Source organism: Thalassophryne amazonica, chromosome 14 (assembly GCF_902500255.1).
Source record: "Thalassophryne amazonica chromosome 14, fThaAma1.1, whole genome shotgun sequence".
In the NCBI taxonomy this organism is placed as follows: domain Eukaryota; kingdom Metazoa; phylum Chordata; class Actinopteri; order Batrachoidiformes; family Batrachoididae; genus Thalassophryne; species Thalassophryne amazonica.
The window spans coordinates 16,558,930-16,569,243 of NC_047116.1; positions in this window are offsets into that span (position 1 = coordinate 16,558,930).

The following is a 10,314-nucleotide window of genomic DNA, read 5'->3' on the forward strand; positions in this document are numbered from 1 at the left end:
CAGACAGAAAATGGGCTTGGAGTTTGCTGCGCTGTAACGGTAATAAATAAATAAATTAAAAAACACCCTCACATCACAATTCATTTCACAAAATACTTACATAAGGCGTACGTCAAATTATCTTGAGTAGCGTCTCGTATGGGTTATTAATCGATTTTTTTTTTTTTTTTTTTTTTGGTAAGCTACTTTATTTTTTTCTCCGCTTTGGAGCTCAGTTTTGAGCGGGAGGTGCGAAAGCAGCCAGGCAGGAGCAGCCGAGGGGAGCACTGGGCAGTGTCAACAAATGCACCTCCGCTGACTTGGGAGGGGACGAGAGAGAGGAAAAAAAAGCCTGAGACAGACACAGTGGTGTCTTTTGTGATAACTTCAAGCGAGTTCGCCGTGGCTGAAATGACGTGTGTCGTTGCGAGCGGGTTTTTTTTTTTTCCCTCCGGGCTTTCGCTCTCCTTGATTGAATTTTAGTACAGTAATGCACAAAATAAATACGTATTTGCCCATTAAAATACACGAACAGCACAAGAAAGCGATAAACTCTTGTTTCCATTGTGGTCTTCACTAGTAAAGTTTAACCACACTCACTGGTGTCTATTTATTATTATGGCGGTGGGGGGTGTTCATGTGGCTGAGTGCTGATATTCTAATTTTCTGAATATTTTTTTTGCATGAGTCGCCTGTATATGTGATGTCACTTTTATAAGTCGTCGCTTATGAATAACTCAAAACCGCTAAATATGCAATAGCCGTTAGATTTGTTGGAATTGCACAGGGGTTATTTTCCCTCCCTTTTTCTTGGTTGCAGACTTGTTATATCTCCTGTCCCAGATTAAACTGAAGTAAAGAATTTGGGGATTTTTTTTTAAGGGGGCATTGCTTTCATCTAACGGGTTTGATGTCATTTTGGATGACTTTGGGTGTACTGATCATGAACATGAAGCAAAAGAGAGCAAAGCTGACTGTTAGTCCGAACCTGCCCCTTGGAGATCGCTTTTCATATATTACATAATGTGATGCACTATGTCTTTTCAAAACGGTTTGTGGATTTAAATTACAATCTGATTACTTTAAAGTGCCATCTTGCAAGATCTGCCAAAGCAGTTACATTGATGGTGTTCAGGTTATAAAGTGTCTGTCAGTTTTGGCACAATATACATTCACATCCTATTAAGGTAAATAAATTCCTCCTGAGGTTTCTGCAACTATCGATTCTGTTATCTTTTTTTTTTAAATATGTTCTCTCACACACACACACACACATATATACGTGTGTGTGTGTAAATTATGCTGGAAAATGTGCAACACACTTCCCTTGAGTCCAGGGTGCTGTCTGTAAACTCAGCTAGTTATAGTCCATATACACATATCCACCCCCACCCCCCAAAAAAGCTTCCATTCTTTACCTGTGAAGGTGATATCGGCAAATGTTAGGCATTTTTATAAGTATGCTAAAATGAAGGAAATGTTTAGGTTGAATAATTAAGTTACATTAATAAAATTAGTCAATTTTAGTATTGTGAAATTTTTGTGCCAAATTTTTGCTGTCTGTATGAGACATTTTTTTTTGGGGGGGGGGGTGTATGTTTTTTTTTTAGTTTTTTTTGTTTGTTTGGTTTTTTTTTTTTTGTTCATGCTCTGATCTTTGGCAAGTTGATTTTAACTATATACACAGTCTTTGCCTGGTAATGCAAATCATTAAAAAAATATTTCTTGATTATCACACAGGGCTACATCATATGCTTGTTTGTTTTATTTTCTGTTACTGGCTTGTTTAGATTACACTCCACCCCCCAAAAAAATTTCAGAAAATACTAATTACACCTCTCTAGATTTTAAGGTGGTTACTTCAAATACTAAGTTATGCTCAAGATATCCAAAATATAAATGTTGTTAATTTCCATTGTGATCAGAGAGAAAGGAAATTTTGTCAGATGTAACTTTTGGCATTCAAATCGTAATATTTAAAATTATTTAATATTTTCGAAGGTGCAGTTGTCTAGAGTGTGATGCCAAATACATGCTAAAATTGAATGGCAGTTTGGTATTAACTGTTAAGTAGATGATTAGTGGTGGGTGTTTTTTGTTCTGTACATTTGGAAATTATTATTATAATTAATTGATCATTAGTTGTTTGACAAGAAATTTGCACAGTTGGACTCATTTGCATGTGTGTGGCAACCCTAACTTTTTTTCTTAATCATTGATTATCTGGCTGATTGATAAGGTCGAAGTGATTTGATGGAAGACAATTACTCAGTACCCTGAGAATTTGTAATTTTGTCTGCGTGTGTTCTGTTTTGTTTTTGTCTTCCCCCTTTGTTTCTCAACCACCACTAAAGTACCTAACAAAGGTGAGTAATGGGGATAATTGTTAGTTGCCATTCTAGTGTTGACTGATGGCATATATTCTAGGAATTTGTACAGTGGCAGTAAAGGTCGGTGGCTGACCTGATCATACACATTGAGATGCTTGTTGAATATAATGGTGTGTTATGTGTAGTTTTGCTGATGGAAGCAGCAGTGTGTGTGGTTAAAATACTTCTCTTGCAGGCATAGCGTTTTATGATGAAACATTTGTATAGTAAGATGCTTATTATTTTTTATCTTAATTATTTATTAGGCATCAAGTGGAAATGAACTTGGCTGATGTGACTTGAGGAAAATACCTTTCAAAGCCACGTAGAATAGCAGGGAGTTGGGAAGCCCAGTAGAAACAGGTCTGATAGTTGGGGATAAAAGTAGAAAGTTGTGCCTAGTAATTTTGAAGTTTGTGGTAATGTGCAGTTGTAGGTTTTTTGTGGTGTCTCCTGAACATGTAAATTGGCTTAAATTTTTGTGTATTTTAGGGCTGCAACTAACTATTTTCATTATTGATTAATCCATGCACTCTTTTTTGTAGTTTACATATGTGTATATATTTGTATGTAAAGTAGTTGTTCGGTCCATAAAATGCTGTTTTCTACAATCCTAGAAGACATCCTCACATCGTGTTTTGTCCACAAACCAAAAATATTCAGTTAACTGTTGGAGAGGAGTAAAGACACCTGAGTGTTAAGTTGAAATTGAATATGGAATTTTTTTTTTTTTCTGACTTAATCAGGTTAACTGATTATCATAATAGTTCACAATGACTTCATGATGGTTAATAATTGATTAATCACTGCAGCTCTAAAGTATTTTTGAAAAGGGTTTAATTTAAACCAAGTGGGTGTTTCACACTACAGTTCTGTAAGCAGTTGTGTACTACAATATTATCATTATTTCATTTTTATTTATTCATTTGTGCATAAATGTTTATTGATATTTTCTAAATATGCAGTTTTTGGGTAAAGCTAAAGGGGAAATAGCTGTGTAGCTTATGACTACCAAATCGAAAAGATTTATAAAGGCAGCATAGGAAAATTGTTTATTCAAAGCTGAATTTGGAGTTTGTTTTACAGGAAACATTCGTAGCAAATACGTATGCGTACTTGGAATATTAATTAAGTATGTCAGCTTCATCTGGTGCCAAAACGTAAGTCTTCCTACTGAATGGGGTCATCAGTTATATGGTGTGATTTCATATGTGGCTCCAAATAATGATAAAGATAGTATCTAGGATTACGTTCTCATTTAGATATTTAAAAAAAAGTGCTGCCTTTGAGGTGTGATTAAAAAAAAATTAAAAATCACAGTAAAAGTGAATGATGCTGACAAGCCCATGTGCTAAAAGAAAGGTGTTAAAGATAATGCAGAGGTTTTAAGTTGAAGGTGCATTAGAGATTATTAAATTCAAGATACTTTTGTCTATATGCTTGTTTTTCAACTTGTTACACTGTTGTTAGTGGTAATGGTTGTGCCTATGCAAGTTTGATTTAAGATGGCTCCAGTGTGTGAAATAAACTTAGTCACAGTGAGATTTTATGATAGAATGTGGTTTAGTAAATTTATGAACTTGTACTTTATAGTTTACTCATGCTATCTTATAACACATATGCAGCATATATATGGTGATCCCTATATATGAGACCAAAGATGAAATTGATAGTCCTTGTAATCTTACACTTGTGCTGTTTCAGTGTTAGCATGACATTCTCTGACTCATCATTCTGTCTTCTCGGACCCCTCCGGCAAAATGGGCTCCCACCCCCATTTCCTGGTGAAACTGTGCCTCTCTTCTCATACGCACTCACATGTGTTTTTGCCGGGCTGTGCAGAACAACCACCCTACAGCGTTTCTTTCTGCACCACTCAGCACAAACTTTGGAGTATTTAAATTTGCTGTGATGAGGGCAAGTTTTCACAGGTTGTCTTGGTGGTTTGCCAGAGGTTGGCCTCGCTGTCCCGGTGACTAATCGGCATTAAACAGAAGCTGTCATTGGTTTATGACGGCTGCCAATTAAACCTGTGACAGGTGTCTAGTTTTTGTGTCCTTGCAGGAAAGGTTAAGTCAGAGCATTTTAAATAGTTTATGAAGGGGGAAGGTGACACTTGTTTTATTAGACACTTTTAAAGATGGCAGTTTGGTCCGTGGTTAATAGAATTGTGGGAAAAACCTGAAAAGGTTGCTTGATTTGTTAATCGACTATTACATTAGTAGACTGACTTGATAATTGATTGGTTTTGATCCTGAGCCCAAAATTCTTTGATTTCAGCTCAAATGTGAATATTTTCTAGTTTCTTTACTCCTCTCTGATTGTAAAATTAGTGTCTTTGAGGTGTGGACTAAGCAAGATGTTAGAGGACGTCTTCTTGGGCTTTGCAAAACACTGATCAGCATTTAGTGTATTTTATGGAACAAATGACTAATTGAGAAAATATGCAACTTGTTACTGGTAATAAAAATAATTATTATTTGTAGCCCTACTTAAAAAAAATTTTTGTCCTTCTCATTAGCAGGGGGACTTGTTACAAAATTAATTGAAGGATTAATTGGAACTGACAGTAATCCTTCAATGCATGAGTGAGATTACACTTTCCAGCAGTGTCACTGAAATAAATATGTACAGTATGTATGTTTTATTATTCTGACTCAGCATTGTACAAAAGGCTAAATGTCACATTCTGTAGCTCCACACACATCAGTGTTGCACACAACCACACTGTAGACAGCAAGTCATAGAGCTAATTATGCCTATGATTTTTCTTATTTATTTATTTTAAGCTTGCGACACCACTGGCAGTCACACATTTCTCCTCACACTGGGGGGTGGGTGATGTCTAATTTTGCTTTTTTGTTATTATTCATTGTTATTTATTTATTTTATTTTACTGAAGAGAGAGGTTAGCCAACTTGGAGGTTATTTTATAAGCGCGGGGGGGGGGGGGTAGAGATTTGTAATGCTTTGAAAATAATTTGATTTCTGTAGCACCTTGTGTGCTCCTTCAGACAGGAAGTGTGTGTGTGTGTGTGTGTGTGTGTGTGTGTGTGTGTGTGTGTGTGTGTGTGTGTGTGTGTGTGTGTGTGTCTGTGTGTCTGTGTGTCTGTGTGTGTGTGTGTGTGTGTGTAGAGTGACCAGACATTTTCGTGCAGAGTGCTTTTGTTTTTCAGTTGTTAATGTCTTGCAGAAGTAATTATGAACTTATTCTGGATTTACTGGTGCATTTAATACCCAAGTGCTGTGAAAATTTGCTCAGTGTATTTGGAACTTATTTTATTTTGGGTTAATTTCATGTGGACCATTATATGATATGATTTGAGAACCACTCTTTTACACCAGGGTGGAGTTATGTTTTGTTTTTGTTTATTGTTTGTTTTTTTTTTGGGGGGGGGGGGTTTCACTTCTGAGTAGGAATTTGCAGTAAGGGGGGCAGTGTGTATGTTTTGTGTAGTGGTGCACACTTGTTTATGGGTGTGTGTGTGTGCGTGGCATTCAGCTCTTACACTTTGCTTCCTCTTTTTGCCTCTCTGCTTTGTGTGTTTGCACGTACAACACATGCACAGCTAATCCTAATTTCGGCCCTCCTGCTGCTCCTGTGTGCGGTGATTCACTGTAATTAAACTGTGGCAAGCTGTGGTTATCAAAGCTTCACTGACTTAGGCAGTTGGAGTCAGTGTCCCTTAAAAAAAAAAAAAAAAAAACTTAATACACTAGTGGTCAACTATAAATTGAGTCCTAATGTCTCACATTTGAAGTTGCGTTGCAGTGTACTGCTTTGTCTACATCCTGTTTATAGCTTTACTGTGTTTGACGGCAGAAAGAAAAGTTTAAATGGAGTGAGAGGAAAAAAAATGGACTAAAATCGAGGAACACCATCTTTTTTTTAATAATGGGTATGTAACACATATTTTTCTTAATTGACTATTTTGTGATTTTTAGCATTTACTATGTAAACATTAAGAAAAATAATAGCAAATCACCTCTTCCAGCTTCCTACAGAATATCGAAATATGTGTTTAGTTTGTCTGGCAGCAGAAGATTCTGATATTCAGTGGTGGAACCTGAGAGTCTTCATATTTGCAATGCTAAAAACAGTTGAGGAAGAAAAAATGGCTTGGTATTATTACTCAAGTGATCAACCAGTCATTTCACATCTAGTACAGTAATTTGGGGAGAAATGTTTCACCATCAAATAAGAGTCGTATTTGTATATTTCCATCATTAGTGCTGTTCAAGCAGCTCTGTGACTGCTGGGGTCATTTGTAATATTTGTAATATCCATCACAGTGGAACATCTTCAGGTCTGACATGTTTAAGAAGTTGCTGACAAATTACCAAAGTTACTGTTTGAGAATGTGTTTAATGTATTGGTTAAAGTGTCTACTCATTAAGAGATTAGCTGTGCAGACTTCATCCCAGATGATATTCAGGGACTCCATGCATCACAGTGACACGCATTTGAGTAAAATTTCTTCTCATATTTTTGAACCTCTGACTCTATTTACGAGCGTGGGTATTGTCCGTCACATTCACACCCGACGGTAAATGGAGATATTGCTGACAGGGTAGTGTAGAGAAAGTGACTCATAGATCGCTTGCAGCTATCTGCTAGTTCTGTCCTGTGAAATGGTTTTACGCTGTTGTGGATCTGCTGTTGTTGTTGTTGCTTATTTCTGGTGTGTATATATGTATATATGTGTGTATATGTATATATGTGTGTATATGTATAATAAAAAAATCCAGGTGCTAGACTGCTGGGTGTGGAAATAGAATCGGTTTATGTAGGATTATGAAAACTATTTTTTTTTTTTTTTTTTGGTGTGTGTGTGCTTACTTTTACATTTCTACACCCCTTGAGCAGTTTTTAATTTGTGATGTACTGATTGTTGTGGGTATTTTATTTAGAGAGGACAGTGGGGTTTTTTTTTGGGGGGGGGGGGGGGTCATGCTGCTCTTTTAGCTGATGAAATGTTTCATCACACCTTTCTTACAGTTGTGCCACAGCTGAACAAGTCACATTTGTAGCATGTGCCTGTGTGCATCTTTTCCCATCACAGGGCAAATGACTGGCCTCATGTCTTTGGTTTATTTGATTTTGTTTAGTTTTTTTAGCAGTGTTGCATGTTGAAACTGTACTATAACTGTGGATTGAAGTAATCTTGGTGTTTTAGTTGTGGAATGTCTGCATTAGGACTGCCCAGGGCTTGATTTATAATTTATCACTGAGGGGCCAGCTGGCTTGCAACTTTAACTAGAGCACCGCACTTGTAGAGCACAAACCTCAGCCAACACTAGTTTCCAATTCCACAAATTTTTACCTTACTTATCCCTAAGTGAAGTGATTTTTACATTTGCACAAGATGTTCGACAATATTGCACATAACTCTAACTGAATACTTCTTAATAACTTTGTTCATTGTGTTCATCCTGCAGAGGAGGGAGGAATTATAGAGTCTGATTGCCATAGTAGGAAAGACATTCTGTGGTGCACCTCGGTGATCTGTCTGTGGATGAAGGTGCTCTGATAGGACATCAGTGTGGTATGCAGGGGGTAGGAGGTGCTGTCCTGGATGCTGAGCAGTTTCCTCAACATCCTCCTCTCTGACACCTTTGCCACAGACTCTAGCTCAACCCCCAGGACAGAGACAGCTCTCCTGTTGAGCTTGCTGTGTCTGTTTGTGTCAGCTGCCTTCAGCCTGCTGCCCCAGCACACTACAACGTTGAAGATGACGCAGGAGACCACAAAATCTGTAATCCAGATCAGATCCGAATCAAACATTCAGTCTATAAAGGATGCCATCCTACATAACGCTCACCAGTATGAAAGAAATTAAATCTTTTTGGACAGTTACGAATTTTTGAAAATTAATTGATAAAATTAATTGATATTTAATAAAATATAGGGATTTTTCCTTACTTTGACCCATGACCTTGAAAATTTAATCAGTTCTTGCCTATCAGGATATGAATCCTCTGTTTAAAATCATAATGATGGATGAAAAATTATGGATTAAGGCTGTTTACACCCAAACAGGGTGAAAACATAACCTCCGCCCATCTTCACTGGCAGAGATAAAATTTAGGTGCCAGTCAGAATTTCAAGGAGCAACTAAGACTTAAAAACTTAGCTTTTCAGAGTTTTTCTTGGAGTGAAATGTAATTTTTTATTGGTGGGGGGGCCATTGGACAAAGGGATTTTTATTTATTTTTGGTCTGAGATTTAAAAACAAAATAAAAACATCATGCATAAACGTGTTAATGAGATTGAGGGACAAAAAATGTAAAACATAACGCTCAATTAAAGTAATCAACAAGAAAAGGGCTAAAAATTAAGTTCTTATTTAATTTGTATTTTTGTCAAAGATGTCTTTCACTGCCCTCCTGGTGGAAAGGGCATTTAAAAATTCAAGTCACTGACTGGAGATCTATTTTGGGAAAGTTTGTCAACCTTAAAAAAGGCAAAAAATTACAACTTGGTCACCACAGAGCACTTTTTGTTGCATGATATATTGTTTCAGGAATAACTGCAATAAACATCTGCTTTTTTTGCCATTTCACACAACTGCTAATGCAAGTTCGCCCTTTTGAAAATTGTAAATAAAAATATTGCAGGTGGTGTGTGTTGGGGGGTGGATGGATATTAAAATATTATTTTTAAAAAACTTGACTCTCGGGCTGTAAACAGAATTTGTGTGGTAATAAATAATATTAAAAGCTGCTTACTGGCTCATTCAGTTTGAACCCAGAATGGAGTGGCACTTTGAAACCATCTCAGTTTGAACTTACTCTTCCAAACTTTTTGGTTGGAATTATGCAGTTGTCTGACGAAAGGCCTATTGTCATCAAGTAACGCGTTATCTTCACCTGCCTCACCGTCACTATATGTGTGTGCGAATATACACATTAGCAGAGCATTCTGATTATATGTGTTTTGTTTTTTTTTTTTGATTTAGTTTATCTTATTTCTCTCTTCAGTGAACCTCTGATAAAGAGCAGAAGAGATGTCTGTCCTGTTAATTTGGCTCAGTGTGGAAATGGGCCTGGTCATGTTGCCCAAGTCTTAGAATAGTAGGGAAAACCATGCTGTTTATTGTGGCATCATGTTGTTGAAATTCTTGTGTAAACAAACATGCATGTAAACACAACGGGTAATGTTGGCATCATATCCATGTCCATATATCATTTGATAAGTATAGTAAAGACTGGTGTAGTCTGTATATTTTGAGGTAAAGATAACGAGCTGGACAAGAACTATGAAATACCCACTAGAAATAAACTTTAGTTGAGTAAATGTGACTGCAGGTTCGTATTCATTCCTTGGACACCACTGTGGCCTCACTTAGTCTGTCCTCCTGGATGGACCAGAGGCCATCCAGACCACTTGTTCTGGGGAGGAGGTCAGTTGTCATGTCTGTGTCCCCGAACCTAGTGGGGTGTAGAAGGTCGTGTGACCTTCAGCCTCCGGGTCGGGTAATTCTTTGAGACCATTGTGTGTGAGGAGCAAATGCAGGAATGGGTTAAAAAGGCTAAGCAGCAAAGGTGACATGTCTGGGCATAATTTCTGAAACAGGAGAGGGCAAAATGAGAAGCGGTTAAAGCTGTATTGACATGAATTTTTATTCTTGGTTATGTGTGTGGATATATATATATATATATATATATATACACACACACACACACACACACACGGGACTGTGCAAATGTTTTAGGCACATTTAATGTTCATAAACATTAAAATTGTGCAAATCTGGACAAATGAAATGTCTGAATTTCAACTTTAATGATAATCAATATGAAAGCTTGGTTCTATTTATGTGTGGCATTTTTTTTGTGTGTGTATTTGTCATTCCAGAGTATAAGTCATAGGACCTCAAAAACTATATCTTAATATTGCATGATCATTGTATGTGTGGTATTCCACTGATACTTACAAAAGATGTTGTGGAAAAAGAAATGTATT